Source organism: Sciurus vulgaris (genome assembly GCF_902686455.1).
Source record: "Sciurus vulgaris genome assembly, chromosome: 11".
In the NCBI taxonomy this organism is placed as follows: domain Eukaryota; kingdom Metazoa; phylum Chordata; class Mammalia; order Rodentia; family Sciuridae; genus Sciurus; species Sciurus vulgaris.
Genome location: NC_136472.1, coordinates 74,889,752 through 74,908,498, shown reverse-complemented (window position 1 = coordinate 74,908,498; position 18,747 = coordinate 74,889,752). Strand labels below are relative to the sequence as shown.

The 18,747-nt window shown below is 38.3% G+C and overlaps 1 protein-coding gene across 6 annotated transcripts in view; it reads left to right on the top strand.

The window, feature by feature from the left end:
* Window positions 1-18,747, top strand: part of PAK1 (p21 (RAC1) activated kinase 1) — a 129,346-nt gene that overhangs the window by 45,491 nt on the left and 65,108 nt on the right. Inside the window, exon 1 of one of the 6 annotated variants that reach the window (XM_079103989.1) lies at window positions 9,619-9,864. The exons of 4 other annotated variants lie outside the window; for them this stretch is intronic. The gene's annotated coding sequence lies outside the window, so the exon portion shown is untranslated. Of the gene's footprint in view, window positions 1-9,618; window positions 9,865-18,747 lie in introns of those variants that run through there. One more of the 6 variants, XM_079103985.1, reaches the window with a different exon arrangement.

Genomic DNA, 18,747 nt, shown 5'->3' with positions numbered 1-18,747 from the left:
GTACTATTAACATTTTGGGCTGGATAATCTTTGTTCATGTTGTGCATTGGAGGATGCTAAACAGCATTGCTAACTTCTAACCATGCCAGTCACACCTCCCTAATTGTTTCAACCCAAATTCCCAAGGCATTGCCAAGTATCCCCTGGGGAGCAAAATCCACCACCATCTTACCCACTTAAGAACCAATATTCTAGACAAAATTTGAAGGTGATTTGGACCAAGGTTTAGTTATTAAAGGTGATGAGAAGTGATTGGAATATAGCTATATTTTTTAAAGTACAGTTGATAGGTTTGTTGATGAGTTTGATATGTAGCTGCTATTAAAATTGAGAGTGAAAGATGAATCAGGTTCTTTCAGTGTGCTACAAGTGACACAGCCATATCAATGTTTATAGCAGCACAATTCACAATAGCTAAGCTATGGAACCAACATAGATGCCCATCAACAGATGAATGAATAAAGAGATGAATGAATAAAGAAATTGAGGCATATATGTACAATGGAATATTACTCAGCCATAAAGAATGACTTTATGACATTTGCTGGTAAATGAACGGATCTGGAGATTAACATGCTAAGTGAAATAAGGCAGTTCCAAAAAACCAAAAGTTGAATGTTTTTTCTGGTAGGTAGAGGCTAATCCACAATAAGGGTGGGGGAGGGGAAGAATAGAAGTTCAGTGGATTAGACAAAGGGGAATGAAGGGAAGGGAGGGGGGATAGGAATAGGAAAGACAATAGAATGAATCTGACATAACTTTCCTATGTACACATAAGAATATACCACAGTGAATTTCAAAATTGTGTATGTCCACAAGACTGGGATCCTAATTAGAATACGATATATTCCATGCTTGTATAAATATATCAAAATAGATTCTACTATCATGTATAACTTAAAAAGAGAGAGAGAGTGATAAATTAAAAACAAAAGAAAAAGAAACCAAAAACTGATGAATCAGGTTTTTCACTTAGTGCCTGAGAGTAAAATTGCCATTTATTGAATTAGAGGAATAACTGAAGGAGGAACAGATTTTGGACCTGTTAAATCTGACAGTTAGTGACACAGCATTGTTTCCTATTGTCCTTAACAATTATGTGGTCCTTGAGAAGAAGAACTTGGTCTTGTTATCTTTGTATATGTGGTAACGAGCACTATGCCTGATGTGTAGAAATGTTCATAAGTGGTGAATGGATAATGAGATTATTTATTTATTTTGTTTTGGCTGATAGTTTTGGAGGGTTTAGTTCATGGATCAAATTTGCCATCCTCCTCCCCCATCCTCCCTGGAAGCTGGAATTACAGACCTATGCCACCATGCCTGGCTTGATCACTGTAGTTTTGTAATATGTTTAAAAATCTGGTAGTGTGATGTCTACAACTTTGTTCTTTTTGGTCATGATTGCTTTGGCTATTTGGATTTTTTTTTGTGGTTTGTTACTGTCCAGAATATCTTTTTAATTTATTTTTTGTTATTTATTTTATACTCCATCTCACTTTAGAGAGTGTCCTTAAGAGGCTAGTGGCCCTTCCATCTAATTACTGCAAGAAATGATGGCATATTAAATGGTTGTTTTAAAACCCAAATCATCGTGGGTTGACTGACTTCCTTATACATTTGTCTGATAGTATAAGATTTTAATTTCCATTCAGTAATATATTGTTTTAAAAATTTTTTGTGGTTGCAAAAGATTCAAATAAAAGCAATCATTTTCAAATCTGTAGGCATTTCAATCAAAGTAGTCATCAGTTAAATATATAAACTATTAGGTTGAAAGCTGTAGTTTATAAGCAAAATTAAATTTTCTAATTAATATTATTGATTATTAGTTTTTATAATAGTTAGCAGGTGTTGCAAACTTATAAGCCTACAGAGGGCACATATGTGACCTAAAAGGGCCTAGTTAGGCCTCAGAAGAGTTTCACAAACAAAAGATTGCTGGCCAAGGTCCATGGCTAGTAAGAATAATATGTGAATTATTTACTTTCTAAACCAAAGTATTATATAAATGCAAGGAGGTGTTGCACTTAAAACAAATTAATTGCTAACTTGTGTAATTTCTAGCAAGTCAATTGTTATCTCTAAAATTTAATTTCTTTGAATGTGTGTCTTCATCTCTTAAAGTCCCTTCACCTACCTCATTTGATACTTTTTCATTTCTTTAACTAGTAGTTCCTTCCTTGGTTATAAGCTGTTAGCCTTCAGTAATAAATAAAATTGCTGGCATCTTACCAGTATGTCTCAATTTCATAAATCTTGTGTTTCATCAGAGGGAGCCAAATTTAGCCAGGTTTCCTATAGCAGCGCCCATGATTGGGGGAGAAAGAGAATGTGAATGTGTGTGTGTGTGAGTGAGAGAGAGAGGGAGAGGGAGCTGGGGGGCAGGGAAGGAGAGGGAGGAAGGAGGCTTTTATAACTAAACCAGCATTTGGTTTTTCAGAACTAAAATCTAAAATAGAATATGTCTGAATTTGATCTTTCCTCCTGAAAATACGTATTTGTGGTCCTGCCTAACACTGTGTGATAGATTTTTTTCTCCTTCTTTCTAATTATAGTTATACATAGTAGTTGGGTTTATTTTGACAAAATCATATATGCATGGCATTTGATTTCTTTTTTTTAATTGTAAACAAATGGGATACATGTTGTTTCTCTGTACGTGGCGTAAAGGCATACCATTTGTGTAATCATAAATTTACATAGGGTAATGTTGTTTGATTCATTCTGTTATTTTTTCCCTTCCCCACCCCTCCCACCCTTCTTTTCCCTCTATACAGTCCTTCCTTCCTCCATTCTTGCCCCCCTCCCTAACCCTAACGCTAACCCTAACACTAACCCCTCCCTCCCCCCATTATGTGTCATCATCCACTTATTAGCGATATCATTCGTCCTTTGGTTTTTTGAGATTGGCTTATCTCACTTAGCATGATATTCTCCAATTTCATCCATTTGCCTGCAAATGCCATAATTTTATCATTCTTTGTGGCTGAGTAATATTCCATTGTATATATATACCACAGTTTCTTTATCCATTAATCAACTGAAAGGCATCTAGATTGGTTCCACAATCTGGCTATTGTGAATTGAGCAGCTATGAACATTGATGTGGCTGTATCTCTGTAGTATGCTGATTTTAAGTCCTTTGGGTATAGGCCAAGGAGTGGGATAGCTGGATCAAATGGTGGTTCCATTCCAAGTTTTCTAAGGAATCTCCACACTGCTTTCCAGAGTGGCTGCACTAATTTGCAGCCCCACCAGCAATGTATGAGTGTACCTTTCTCCCCACATCCTCACCAACACCTGGCATTTGATTTCAATCCCTGTTTTCCCACCTTTCCCTCCCCTCTTCTCATCCCCTATTCTCCTTCCATATTCTACTGGTCTTCCTTTCATTCAATTATTTATTTTTGATTGGTATTTATATATAAAGGTAAAATCCCCTGTGGTGTATTTATATATACATATAATGTGATTTTGTTAAATTCATCCCATATTTCCTTCCCTTTCCTGTCCCTCCTCCCTCCCTCTGGATCTCCTTCCACTCCATTGATCTTCCCTTCTTTATGGCACCTGGATCCCCTCACCCCACTGCCTTCTTTCCCTTATTTTGTTCTTGGTTCTACACGTGAGAGAAAACAACCCTTAATGTTCTCAGTCTGGCTTATTAACTTGGCATGATGTTCTCTGTTTCCCTCCATTTACTGGAAAATGCCATAATTTCTTTAAAAAAATACTTTTAGTAGTAGATGGATATAATACCTTTATTTTATTCATTTATTTTATGTGGTGCTGAGGATCTAACCCAGTGCCTCATGGGTGCTAGGCAAGTGTGCCATCACCGAGCTACAACCCCAGCCTGCCATAATTTCATTCTTCTTTATTACTTGGTGAAACTCCATTATGCCTATGTACCACATTTTCTTAATCCAGTCATCTATTGTTAGGCATCTGGGCTGATTCCATAATTCATCTATTGTGAATTGTGCTGCTAAAAACATTGAAATGGTTGTATTCCTATAGTATGCTAATTTTAGTTCTTTAGGATAATACCAAGGAGTGGGATATCTGGGTCATATGATGGTTGTATTCCTGGCTTTTTTGAGAATCTCCATACTGCTTTCCAGACTGGTTGTACTAATTTGCAGTCTCACCAACAGTGTATGCATGCACCTTTTCTCCCATATCCTCCCCAGCATTTGTTATTTGTGTTCTTGATAATTGCCATTCTGATGAGTGAGATTAAAATTTTAGTGTGGTTTTATTTGCATTTCCCCAATTGCTAGAGATATTGAACTTTTTTTTTCATACATTTGTTGACCTTAGTGTTTTTCCTGTTTTTCTTTTTTTGTTGTTCTTCCTCTTCCTCCTCTTCTTCTTCTTTTGGTACCAGGGATTGAACCCAGAGACACTTAACCACTAAGCCACATCCCCATCTTTATTTATTTATTTATTTAATTTTGAGACAGGATCTCACTAAGTCTTTAGGGTCTCACCAAGTTGCTGAGGCTGGCTTTGACCTTGTGGTCCTCCTGCCTCAGCCTCCGGAGCTGCTGGGATTACAGATGTGTGCCATTGGCCTGGCTTGTGTTTTTTTTTTTTTTTTTTTTTTTTTTTTAAAAGAAATGTCTGTTTATTTCCTTTGATTGGGTTACTTGTATTTTTTGTATTTTGGGTGTTAAATTTTTTGAGTTCTTTATGTATTTTGGATATTAACCCCCTCTCAGAGGACTAGCTGGCAAAAATTTTTTCCCATTCTTTAAGCTCTCTTTATGTTCTTTTTTCCTTTGCTGTGCAGAAGCTTTTAAATTTGATGCTTCCCCTTTTATTGATTTGGGTTTTATTTCTTGAGCTTCAGGGGTCTTGTTAAGGAAGTTGGTACCCGTACCTGTATTATGGAGTGTTGACCGTATGATTTCTTTGAACAATTGTAAAATTTCTGGTCTAATTCCTAGATATTTGATCCATTTTTTTTTGATTTTTTGTGCAGGGTGAGAGATAGGGATCTAGTTTCATTCTTTTACATATGGTTATCCAGTTTTCCCAGCACCATTAGTTAAAAAGACTGTCTTTACTACAACATATTTGTCACCTTTGTCAAGTATCAGATGATTGTAACTATGTGGTTTTGTCTCTGTTCTCTGTTCTCTTCCATTGGTCTTCATATCTATTTTGATGTCAATACCATGCTGTTTTTGTTACTATAGATCTGTAGTATAATTTGAGATCAGGTATGGTGATGCTTCCTGTATCACTCATCAGGCTTAGGATTGCTTTGGCTCTTCTGGGTCTCTTATTCTTCCAAATGATTTAAGGATTTTTTTTTTCCAGTTCTGTGAAGAATGTCATTAGAATTTGATGGAGATTGCATTGAATATGTATATTGCTTTTGGTAGTATGACCATTTTGACAATAATAATTCTGCCTTCCATAGATACATGTTGCTTCTTTTACTTCATCCTATTTATTCTATTCAGTTTTCTAGGGTAGCACTTTATAGTTTAACATATACCAACCTCCCCTATCAGTGTTGATTTCCCAGAGGTGTAGGTCATTTTTTGGTCATCTTTAATTCCCAAAACTTAGTACAGGCAAGAACACATGATAAATGTTTGATAAATGCTTGATGAATACTTATTAGAATGCAGGTGACAAAGATTTGAAGGAAGAACTAATATGCCTAGTAGATGGCAGAGGGTGAGTGTGAGCTGTTGAATAGATGGGCTAAAGCCAGCAAGGTGAAATTTAAGAGGGTGAGGGTGAAGTTCTGCATTTTAAGTCTCAAAGAAATGGCAACATATGGGCAGACTAAGGAAATTTAGCATGATGTTATTCTTATGAAAATGGTGGCTTTGGCTGCCTAAGCTCAATGTCAGACAAAGGCACTGCAGTGGCTAAAAATCCAATGCAGCTTCAGACTGAATTATTGGAAATACTAGGTATAATTAAAGGAGGTGATAGTCCCTCTACTTTATGCAGGGGTCAGATTGTACTTAGAGTTTAATGTTCCTCTTAGGGGTACCAGATGTTAAGAATTATTAAAGAGAGGACTGTGTTTAGTGGAGGTGGCTGTAGAACACTAATTTCCTAGTCTGCAGTAAGATAAGCATAGAAATTGTGAGGTATTTAGAAACTTTTACAGCAATTTGACAGTAGTTTTATGTCTGATAAATCTAATAAAAGAAAGTGACCTTCAGGGCTGAGGATATAGCTCAGTTGGTAGAGTGCTTGCCTTGCATGCACATGGCCCTGGGTTCAATCCCTAGCACCACAAAAAAAAAAAAAAAAAAAAAAAAAAAAAGGTGACCTTCATCTTGTCTTTTTTTCACTTGATACTTTCTCTTTATTTATTTTAATTGACTGTTTTTTAGAGGGCTTCTGGGTTTATGAAACAACTGAGCAGAATAATTGTCCACCTCCTGATTTTCTTTATTCAACATGTTGCATTAATGTAGTATTAATGAGCCAATTTTGATGTATTATTATTGATCAAAATCTGTAGTTTATATTATAGTTTACTCTGTGTTGTATCATTCTGTGGATTTTGACAAATGCATAATGTCATGTATCCACCATTGTAGTACTATACAGAATATTTTCATCATTCTAAAAATGTCCTGTGCCTTACCTTTTCATTCCTAATTCCTTTTTCAGATTGGTTTCTTTCACATAACAATCTACATTTAAGAATTTTCCATGCCTTTTTGTGTTATGACTGTTTCTTTTTATTGCATATTCCATTGTATGGACTTACCACAGTTTATTCATTCACCTATTGAAGAACATCTTGTTTGCCCTCAGTTTTTGGAAATTATGCATAAAGGTGCCATAAACATCAATGGGCCACTTTTTTGTATAAACACAGTTTTCATCTCATTTGGGAAAATACCTAGGAGTGCAATTGCTGTGTTATTTAGTAAATATATATTTTGTTATATAAGAAACTGCCAAATCTTCACCAGCAATGAATGAGAATTCCTGCTGTTCCACATCCCATAAGCATTTGGTGTTGTCAGTGTTATAGTGATATCACTTTGTGATATCACATTGTTTTAATTCGCAGCTCCCAAATGACTTACTATGTTGAGTATCTTTTTACATGCTTATTGGTCATATATATATATATTCTTTGGTGAGGTATTTGTTCAGATCTTTATATAGCTCATTTTTGATTGGGTATTTGTTTTCTTATTTCAATTTTAAGAATTTTTTTGTATAGTTTAGGTGCTAGGGCTGTAGCTCAATGGCAGGGTGCTTGCCTAGCATGTGTAAGGCACTTGGTTCAGTCCTCAGCACCACATAAAAATAAATAAATAATTATTTACAAAAACAATAAAAAGAATCTTTAAAGAGAGAATTCTTTGTATAGTTTGGATATAGGTTTTTATTAGATGTGTTTTGCAAATATTTTCTCTTGGTTGTGCCTTGTCTTTTCATTCTCTTAATCTTATTTTTTACAGAACAGAAATTATAATTTTTTATCAAGTCCAACTTGTCAAGTTTTTCTTTCATGAGTCATATTTTTTATATTGTATCTAAAAAGTCATTGCTAAATTTGAGGTTATCTGGATTTTCTCCTAAGTTATTTTTGAGACATTGTATATATAGTTCTATGATTCATTTTGGGTTAATTTTTGTGAAAAATATTTTACTTTTTTATTTTTTGTTTTTTTTTTAGTTGTTGATGGACTGTTTTATTCATTTATTTGTATGCAGTGCTGAGAATTCAACCCAGTACCTCACACATGCTAGGCAAACACTCTACTGCTGATTTGCAACCCCAGTCCAAAAACTGTGTTTAGATGATTATTTATTTTTGTAATGCTAGTGGAAAGTGTCCCTGTTCCTGCATGTTCCAACAAAACCTGGAAAACCATCTATAAGAGGATGTTATGTGGTGTGGGACGTTGAATAAGATGACATGGTGTGATTATTGATAGTTTAGTTTGAAAAACTGTCTAAGCCAAAGAACTTTTTCCGTTATTCACTCTATATATTGGAATGAAAGACAGTCCACTTTATAGAGTGAATAACGGAAAAAGTACTTTGACACTGAGTTCTCAGAATGTAGTAGATCTCCCCATTTATATTATTGTATCAATCTAGGTGTCTTTAAGAAATTTCCTCTTCTAAATTTGAGATCTCTGTTAGTTGGAACAGCACATGTCCTCAGGTCCCAAGAAGGGTGAATAAATACTTTTCAAAAAAAAGTTCCTTCTTTATGGAGTTCTTCCATAACATCATCTGTAGTTAGACTATTTGGTCACACTGAATGAAAATGTATATGTCTGTCAAGAAGATTGATTCATACCATAAATAAAAATTAGGCTTCATGCTGGTTACCTGTAGCTCTTTGCCAGACGGTAAAGAGAGAGATATTGCAGTTATTAGAGATCTCATGTAACAGAGTGATCTCATGTAAAACATGTGGCAGAGAGAAATAAATAAGCAAGAGAAATAAATTAAGCATAGGCTTAGGAGTCATACCAGGGCATGGATGCTTTAATCATTTACCAGATGTTTCATCTTGGTTAAGTCACTGCTCTCTCACTCGTTTCATTCTGTCTTACACCAGTTCTGTTGCTGCTTCCTCTAAGCTGTATATTTAGAATGTGGTTGGTTTTCCATCTTATCTTACATTAGTCTGAATTATTTTGTCACCTGAATTCTAAAAGAATCTACTAAGTAGTTTTCTAGTTTTCATGCTCCCTTCTCCATGGATCAGTCAGTGATCTTTTAAAAATACTAGATCTTGTCATTCTTCTTAAAAACCTTCCAGAGTCTTCCCATCGATGAAACATGGAACAAAATCTAAACTCCTAATTATGACTGGGAGATAATCTGTGTAACCTGACTCTTCCCTTGTCTCTGAAGAGCAAGGGATGGGTTGAGTAAGAGGGGTGAGTGATTAATACTGCCTCCTAAGGAGCATTTGACAATGTATGAATGTATTTTTATTGTTTCAGTTATTGGGAGATACCCATTAGGGGGTCTGGACCAGAGTTGGTAAATGATCTGTAGTGTGTTGTTCAGCTCAGGTTCCATTTGTATGCCTGATACACAATTAGGTGCTTAAGAAATGCTGTATGAGACTACATTCTCCTTGACCTCAGTTTTGACATACCTGATTTAATATAGAGCCTCCTTTATAAGGTAGATATGAGTTTACAAAGCATATGGTACACAATATAGCTCTTAATGACTGGTAGCTGCTTTTTTTTTTTTTTTTTTTTTTTGTTGTTGTTGTTGTTGTTGTTTTGTTTTTGCCCAGAGGATGTATGAGAAACCACCCAGCCTTTTCCTGGGGCATCTTTGGGAGAGTAGGGGGACCAGGTGAACCTTCATCTCTTTCTGGAGGCTTAATGTGACAAGAGTTCTGAATCTGATTTGAGGTCTAGAAGACTCCTCTGTGCGTGCTGCAGAAGCTAAGGCACAGAGGAGCTCCGGTTCTTTTCCTTGACTCTGGGGCTCACCCAGGACTCTGACAGGCCTTGGAAAGCTTGGCCCTAGTGAGAAATTACCTCCTGCAGGAGGGGGAGAAGAGGCAAAACGAGGGAAGGGAGCCGTCTCCGCCCTCAGCGCTTCGCAGAAAGGAGAAGCGCGGCCTCCTCCCGCCTCCTCCCTCCCTCCTTCCCCGCCCTGTGCCCCTTCCTTCGTCAACCCGCCGGGGCCCTCTGCTGCTGCCTGCGAGGGCGCGAGCGTGCTGCACCTCGGGAGCTGGGCGGCTGCGCTGCCAGAGCCCGGCCCAAACAAATCAAGCAAGCTGGTGGAGCCCGGGCTTTGTGCGCACCGCCGGGCAGCGAGAGGTGCGGCTCTGCGACAGAAACAATCACCAGAGATGCCGGGCCCTGCTCTCCGTACCAGGTAACGCCGGCCCTGCCTGGGGTTTGCTCAACTAGTCTGCGTTGCGGCAGGGTTTGCCGGTTTCCTGGAGTGGAGACGTGGGGGGCGTATTACATTCCCCTTATCTTAAGGGGCCCTTAATGAAAGAAGGGGCGGAGGGTGGAACCTTTACATGAGCCCACCCAGGGCTAGGCCTACACTGGAATCAGAGCTCTGGCCAGGGAAGGGTGTGAAGGGGAAGCTGGGCTTTTGGGGAACTGGTCCGTTTTAGGGGCCCCACTCCTTTGTAAGCACTCTTCTGCTTGGTGGCCAGGCTGATGCTTTCCTTGCCTTGGCTTAAGGCCTGGCCTGCCTGCTGGAACTGTGGGGGTTGTTTTCTGTTCAGAGGTGGAGGGAACTGGGAGATGGGAGACCTGGGGGCTGTTCCTGTTCTGGCATCCTCTATGGATCTCAGTTTCCTTATCTTCAAGAAAGGGCGTGACATTCTGTTTGGAACTCTGGCTTTCCCAGGCAGTCAGTCTTTTGGAAAGGGGATTTAGTTAAAGGGTTTGAGTAGGTTGCACAAATGTCCCCCTCAACACTGTGGGAGACCAGGGGAACTTGGTACAGGCAGACATTGGTATCTTGTCTTCCAGCCAGCCTTTTGTATGGCATCTTGATGGTCTGTTTAGAACCCAGTGACTTCAGGGCCAAGACAGAGGCTGAGAATGCCCATGCTTATTTTAGTGTTGACTGTGGGTATGTTATGGGTAGGGAGGTGGGGTTGAGAAAAAACAGGTTAAGTATGTTAATGTTTTTTCCTGATCCGGCCAATTCTTTAATAGTTAGATATAAAGCTGCTTTAAATTAGGCTGCCTTCTCTAGAGCAGTCTTATTCTGCTAAGTAAATGACAGACTTTGAGACTATGTAATGTCTTAATCACTATAATTCTTCCCTTCTTTATTATCTGGCACCAGGAAACTCATGTCAGGCCTGATACTAACCTGCCTTGATAATTTCAAACCTCCTTTGAAAGAATTTTTCTGTGACTCTCCTTCCTCTTCTTCCTTTTCTTTCTTTCTCCTCTTGGTCATTTTTCCTGTCCCTGCCCCCACCTATCCACATCTCTTGCTCCCCCTTTCTGCTCTCATTTTCCTTTTCTTATCTCCCCACCTCAATAAGCATTTCCTCTCTTGTCCTCCACCTCTTGTTTATACTTTCTTCTCTTTTCCTCTTAAAATTTTTGGTTACACTTTCTCATTATATAGGTTGCTTATTTGTGGGGACCTTAGCTATGGTGTTTGTGAAGTCCAAATGTTCCTCATTTTCTACCCAAACCCCTGTGGTATCTTCCACCTAAATTTTATCTTCCCCAAATGTCAGTCTCTCTTTACTGCCCCCATGCTTTGCCTTGGCATGATAATAAGCGTTCCTTCTTTCTGGATTTGTTCCGCACCTTCTTCCATTGAAGTGTGTGGGGTAGCAGGTGGGCAATAGGGAAGAAGCAAGATTGGAAGTGGGTGGTCCTTGAAGACTGGAGTTGGAGGTGAACAAGAGAGTGAGAAATGACAATTGACCCTTTGGCAGTTCTGAGGCACTATGACTTGGAGGAAAGGAGATTGACCTGTGAGTCTAGGGAGGAAAAGGGAGGTAGCAGGGATGGGTGGAGAGAGAAGAGAAGGAACAGTCCTGGAGGAGAAGACAGTGGTCTTTTGAAGAAGAAAGTGACATGGACACCACGGTGGATGGGGTGGACATGGAAGGAAAGATTAGAGGCTTGAAAAGGGGACCATATAAGTTCATTCTATTCCCCTTTTAAGTCTGGCTATTTGGGCTAGTTGATATTTGGGGGGAGGTACTGGGGATTGAACTCAGGGATACTCAACCACTGAGCCACATCCCAGCCCTATTTTGTATTTTATTTAGAGATAGGGTCTTACTGAGTTGCTTAGCATCTCGCTTTTGCTAAGGCTGGCTTTGAACTCATGATCCTCTTGCCTCAGCCTCCCAAGCCACTGGGATTATAGGTGTGCGCCACCATGACTTGTGCTAGTTTATATTTCTATTCAGCAAATTTTTCTTGAGCAGTGGCCCCAAAGTGCAGGATGAGAGGGGAAGCAGATGAGAATGACAGGGTTGCTGTTTTATTGGCAGTCACTGTGTGGAATATGGAGTGTGTATGTATTCAAAAAGCTTTCATATAGCACCCAGCAATTCTTGGAATGATCTTTATACTAGTTATGGGGCTGGGTATTGGGGATACAGAAGTTTGGAAATTGAACTCTGTTGCTACCTTCAAATTCAGGTGGTAAGTTTTGTAGAGGGAAGCTCAAAGGGCTGTGAAAACGTAGAGAGGGAACTTTAAATTCAGCTAGTCAGTGGCAAAGCTGGGATCTAAACTCAAGTCTACTCTAATGGTGATTATCAGTGCACTTATACCATGCTATCAACCATGTACATAGAGTGTGCAAAGAGTAAAGTGCTGTACAGATGTTTTTGTGAATGTTCCTGAATGCATTCTCAAGCAATGAAAAAAATGTTCAGATGCTATAGCCCAAAAGCTTAGTGATGCCACTGACTAGTCTAAAACTGAGTTTTAGTTCTCAATGAATAAAGGAAAAAGTACTAAAGAAGGCTTTAGGGCTTGATAATTGAGCTCTTGCTCAAAAAGGAGTCCAAGAAGGCTTTAGGGCTTGATAATTGAGCCCATGCTCAAAAAGTATATGAGAGGGCTTTTTTTTTTTTGTTTTGAGTAGCAAATATAAAAGATATTATTTTTAATGACAGTGATATAGCAAAAAAGGAAAGAGATGGGGAAGAGATTAAAAAGTAGATTTGAGTTCAATTCAAATCCTAATTCTACTGTTCACTAGTTACCTGATTGTTAGTTTCTCTAAGCTTCATCTATAAAATGGAAGCTATTTATACCTACCTTGAAGGGTTATTATAAAATTGAAAAGTAATTATATAAAAAGGAAAAATAATAATTATATATTATATTTAATAATTATTCTTATCTTGTAAAAATAAACTATCAAGTTACCTCTTAAGAAAGTCTTCCTCGACTCCTAGGCTTTTAAGGGCCCCTGTCTGGATTCATTTAGCACCTTTGTGCTTTCTGTCAACACTTCTTAGTGGCACTTACATTTGGTGTAGTTATTATGATTTATTTTTTGCCTCTCTCTGGCCTGTGAGTTTTTTGAGGGAAGAGACAGGGTTTAGTAAATCTTAGGGTCTATTGAGTGCCCACTCTTACCAAGTTTTATTTAGTTGCTAGATATACTTTGGTAAATACAATAGATTTAGTTGTTACTTTGTGAAGCTTATTGTCTCTTGAGGAAAATGTGTCATAGTTAAGCAAATATAATTAAAACTCATGACAGATAACTGTGAAAACCACGAATTCCATTTGGTCATGTTAGGTTTAATTATCTATTAAACAACTGCACCTGCATTTCTCATCAGTACCTCAGTGCAGATGGAGTTGTTTAATATTTACTAGCTTGAAAGAGCTGTTTGGCAAGAGAACATGGGCATTATCAACATACTGATGGAATGCAAAGCTTATGGGAATGGGTGAGGGCATCTTGGGAGTGTAATGTATGAGTAAAGGGGGTTCTGAGCCTTAGACGTGTGAGGTTAACTGGAGCAGGGTCTACAAAGGAAAGAAGAGTAGACAGAAAGGTGAAGGTAAAGCCAAGGGGAATATGCTTCCCCAGAAGCCAAGGAAGTATTTGAAAGAGAAGGGAGGGCACTTATATTGATTCAGATCTCTGCTCAAAATCCTGTAATGTCTCTTGGTGGAATTGTAAATTAGTACAACCACTGTGGAAATTGGTATGGAGGTTCCTCAAAAGACTAGGCATGGAATTATCAACTATATTACTCCTTGGTATTTATCCTAAAGAATAAGCCAGCATACTATGGTGATACATGCATACCCATGTTTATAGCACACAAACTATGGAACCAGCCTAGGTGTCCATCAACAGATAAATGAATAAAGAAAATGTGGTATATATACACAATGGACTTTTATTCAGCTGTAAAGAAAAATGAAATTATGTCATTTGCAGGAAAATGGATTGAACCTGAGACCATTATGTTGAGTGAAATAAGCCAAACTCAAAAGTTGGTCATATGTTTTCTCTCATGTGGAACCTCGAGAGGAAAAAAGGAAAAGAAAGTTGGGTGGGCAGGAATCTCATGAAAATCAAAGAGAGATCAGTAGAGTTAAGGGACTAGGGGATGAGAAGAGGGGAGAGAGAGGGGAAGTGCTGAGAAGTGACATTGACCAAATTATAGTGTTATATTGTGTGCATGTATGAATATGTAGCAAATCCATCATTATGTACAACTATAATGCACCAATAAAAAAATGTGGAAAGAGAAAAAAAATTCATCAATGTCTTCCTACACTTGCTACAAAATCCAGACTTATTTTTGTAGCCTATGGGGCCTTGCAAAATCTGAGCTCTGGCTATATCGCTAATCTCAGTCTCTTACCACATTTCTCTTTGTTCATTCAACTTTAGTCTCGCTGGCCTTTTGTTATTGTTAAGTGCCCAGTATATTCTCAAGTAGGACTTTCTGCTCCTTCTACTTAAAATGGTCTTCTTCTGGATATTATGATTTGTTGTTTCATTTAATTCAGGCCCAAGTGTCTGTTCCTCAGAGAAACCTGTCCTGATCATGCCATCCCTGTAGTCACACACATGTATATGGACTTGACATCATGTATTTATTTGTTCATTTCTTTGTCTACTTCTCTTAGTAGGCCATAAACTCAGTGAGCAGAGGAATTTTTTCTTGTTCCACTAGATTGGTAATGATAGATTGTATATTTATAATAAATACTTGTTGAGTGACTAAATTTATCAAATGACTGAATATATCTAACAGAGAGGTAAAGCATAATATAACTGAAAGGGATCATTCCAGGTGAGAAGGAATGCAAATGAAGGAGTACAGGGAGCAGAGAGAATGGTTTTTGACTGGAAGAAGGACACCTTCATTACAACTGGAGGGAAGAAGGAGAACATAGGTACAGGGAGGCATAAAGATTTGGATCTGTAAGAGGGATTTTGCCTGCAAAAATTTCTCTTTTCTCATTGAAAGTAAGCTTATCAACTAAGGGAAAGGGTGAGTGGGAAGTCTTGGGAAGTAATGTAGGAAGGTCATAACTTTCAGGTGAAAGCAGTTAACCAGGTTTTGTTATACTCTTTAAGACATTGGCTGCTTCAGTATAGAGACGGTTTGAAGAGCATTGAATTTAGCTATGCTAAAGCTGTAATTTTGCTAATTAATTTTGGAAAGGGAGAGAAGGGCAAGTTTTTGTTTTTGTTTTTATGTTTGAATAATTTTGATAGACTATGATTGGATAAAGAGAAGTGAAGGCAGGGGAACTGATGGATAATTTATTAAAACTAAAAATGAAATCTAGGAATTGTAATAGTAGTTTTTAGCAGGTGAGCTGCTGTGTTTGGAGTATATATGATTCATTTGTGATATTGGAGTTAATGCACATGTTGGTGAGCAGGTCCAGAATGTGATCATGGGAGTATTGATTAGGTTGGGCCTGGGGTCAGAAAATGGAGTAGCCAGGCTATTGTTAGAATCACCATTGTGGCTGTTGAAGTTAGCTAGAATGATAACTGGAGGGGTACAGAGGAAGACTGAGTTAGGAACTAAAGCCTTTGAGTGGGAGTTACCAGGAAATATAAGAAGCAAAGAAGTGTAATAAGTAGGCAGTAGACTACTTAAAGAAAAATAGAGGTTTTCACAAGAGGAAGGTAAGTAAATCATTTGCATATGGCACCTCAAATTAAGGATGAAGCTTGTAGGATAACTGAGAGAAAACAGCCTGCTTTTGAGAGAAGTACTAGAGAAATCTCTTCAAGTGATGCCCAGGTTCTTTTAAGGCATGAAGCCAAAGGGGAGATAGCCAGTGACATATAGGAAGTTCCAGGGTCAGGGGAGAGGTAGGGAATTTAGTCTGAATAGAGGCTACACAGAGAAGGTTGGAAATGAGAGTTCGGATGATCATGGATGACTGACATAAATACACACAGGAGGATTGATTGACTTAGTCCTGATTATTTTTCAAAGGAAGGGGTATCCCATTTTCATGCTGTGGTTGTCAACAGTTCAAGAGAAATTATTCCTTTAAGAATAATTATAATTCTTACATGTTCAGGCAGAGATTAACTGGAAGGTCAGACTTCTAGGAGACAGCAGAATAAGAGTTCAATGTTTCCTGGGAGATTGAACCGCGAGGGACTACAGAGTCATGCCACCACACCTGGCTTAAATTTGAATTCTTTGCTTTAACTGTTGGGAATAACTCAACTGGGGCTACTGGTCAGGATTTTCCTAAGATGGTATGGAGAGGATTATAAGACCTAAGTACTGTTTTCTGCAAGTACTATATTACTGTCTGCAGGGATGTTAGGAGTAAGAAAGTGGTGTTTGTAAGAGGGGTAAATGTATAAGATTTGGCCAGCCTGTATGAACTTAAGTCTTTTACTCCAAATCTCCCAGCCCTTTCCATCCCACTTTGCTCTGTCTCACATTTCTCTAATTCTGGAAGCCTTCCTTTGCTTATTCTGTCATAAATTATAACTTTATATAATGTTGAAAGAGTGCTTTTATGAGAATCAGAATAATCAGAGACTAGTTATGTCTTTATCAATATTTCTTTTAGTGAGCTTAGGTAAATTATATACCCCTGCAGATTTCATGCTTTCATAAAATAAAGGCTTGGAACTGGCTGGTTCTTCAGGATGCTTCCAGCTCCTTTGTTTTTGCCATGAAAAACCAGGCTGCCTTAGAAGATGAACTGTTGCTAATTACCTGCTGTGTGCCATGTCTGTGCTGGGTACATGCTGGGGAGTTAGAGATTAAACAGACTCAATTTCATTCCTTGAGTTATTCATAACCTGATGGCATTATGAATTATGGTCAATAAGATAAAATTTGGAAACTGCTTCATAGAAATATAAAGTGCTATTAAATTTTGGGGAAAGGTGGAAGGGACTTCTGCGGAGGTTTTGTAGAGGAAGTGAGTCAAGTTGGACCTTGAAGAATGAGTAGAAGTTTGCTTGGCAGACAAATTGGGACAATTTTGTGCAGATAGAACAGTAAGCAAAGGCAGGAGCATGAAAGCATACTGAGCTGGCTTGACAGCGACCTACTATTCTAGGGAATAGTACAGATGAAGCTAGAATAGGTGGAGAAAGGAACAGATATTTATTGGACATCTATTTTGTGCCAAGCAGCATGCTGGTGCTGTGTGTGTATGTGTGTGTGTAAGCTTTTGAATTCTTAGAACTCTATAAAATAAGTTAGTATGGTTTATATTTCATATAAGAGGCAATGGAGGAAGAGAAAATTAAAGTAGCTTTTCTGAAAGCTCAGAAACAACCTATGATTTTCCTCCCTGTTGCCCCAGCAGTTACTTTCTTGTTACTAAAGCAGAGCAAGAGGCTGGAGGGTGCATAGTGGGAATGTTTTTGATGTGTTAGAAGGACATCCCTCAGCAAATTCAAGGCTGCAGCATTCCAGTCCCCTGCCAAAGAAAACCTCTTGGCACAGTTTAATTAAAGATCAGATTCTCATAACCAGGCGTCAAGGGCATAAGCACTCCCTAGTTCTGGGAGGAGTGTGGGTCATGCCAGTTGTAGCTGCCCTGGGTTGTTAAATGTAAGAAATGTGAATAGTATGTGCAATAGGTTTCATTTCTTCTTCTTCCTTTCCCTCTTTCACTTTAAATAATGGCCTGAGAGATTACCTAGAGATCTAGAGATGTTGTAGTCCACTCCTTTGCCTCTTGAAGCAGCAGTGAAGTATGGTGTAATGGTTCTGGCACCTTGTAGATGTCATTTCTGGTCCCTGCCTCTGCTGCCCACTTGTTGTATGGCCCTGGGTGACTGGCAGCATCTCTGAAACTTTACTTCTTTGGATTTGCTCACTGTTTTATTCCCAGCACCGTCTAACCTGGCAAACAGTAGATGATAAATATTTGCTTTAATGAATGATAAAAATGATACCAGCTTAATAGATTTCCAAGTTTTCTGTAAACTCCAAGGTGGTTCTAATGTTAGTGATCATTAAAATATGAGCCCCAAATTATGACTAAAATTTTAGTTGTAAAGGTCATTAGTTAAGGAGATTCCCTAGGGAAACAGTTTCTTAGAATTTCAGCAACTTTGTTAGGAAGTTTTGAGGACTGTCCTAAACTCTCAGTCCCATGCTGTGAGCTCAGGGCTTACAGGGTCCTCAGTGTAGATGGATAGCAGCTGGTGTCTTTCATCGCTTTTCTTTTATTGTTGTCTCCCCACAGCCTTGTTTTTTAATCAACAACGTCATTTCCTATTTTTAAGATGGGGCATTTATTGCCAAGCTCTAGAACATCTTAGAAAAGACCATTTTTCTGACCCATGCTATATGTGATGCAGAACATAAAAGGCCTGTAGTGAAATGCTGTGTTCCACTTTTTCAGTCTCCTACTGTAGTTGGTCCTTTATGTTACACTCTACCATACTGTACTGTCACATTCATGTTATTCTATTCTCTAGGATGCATTTGCCATCTTCTTTCCCCATCAAAATCATTCATTTATTTATTACCTGTTTTCTTTGGGCCAGGTGTGATACTAATGCCTGGATCTATCCCAGACCAATCGAATCAGAGACTTAGGGATCCAGCCCAAACATTATATTAGGAAAAATTTCAAACATTGAAAGGGGTTTATAGTGAATACTTATGTACCCATCACCTAGATTCTGCTACCATTGACATTTTCACACACAGTCAGGTATTGCATAATGAATGACATTTTGGTCAACAAAGTACTTATGTACAATACATAATATTTAATAATGATAATAAACAACTATACCTTATGTATTTACTGTACATTTTTC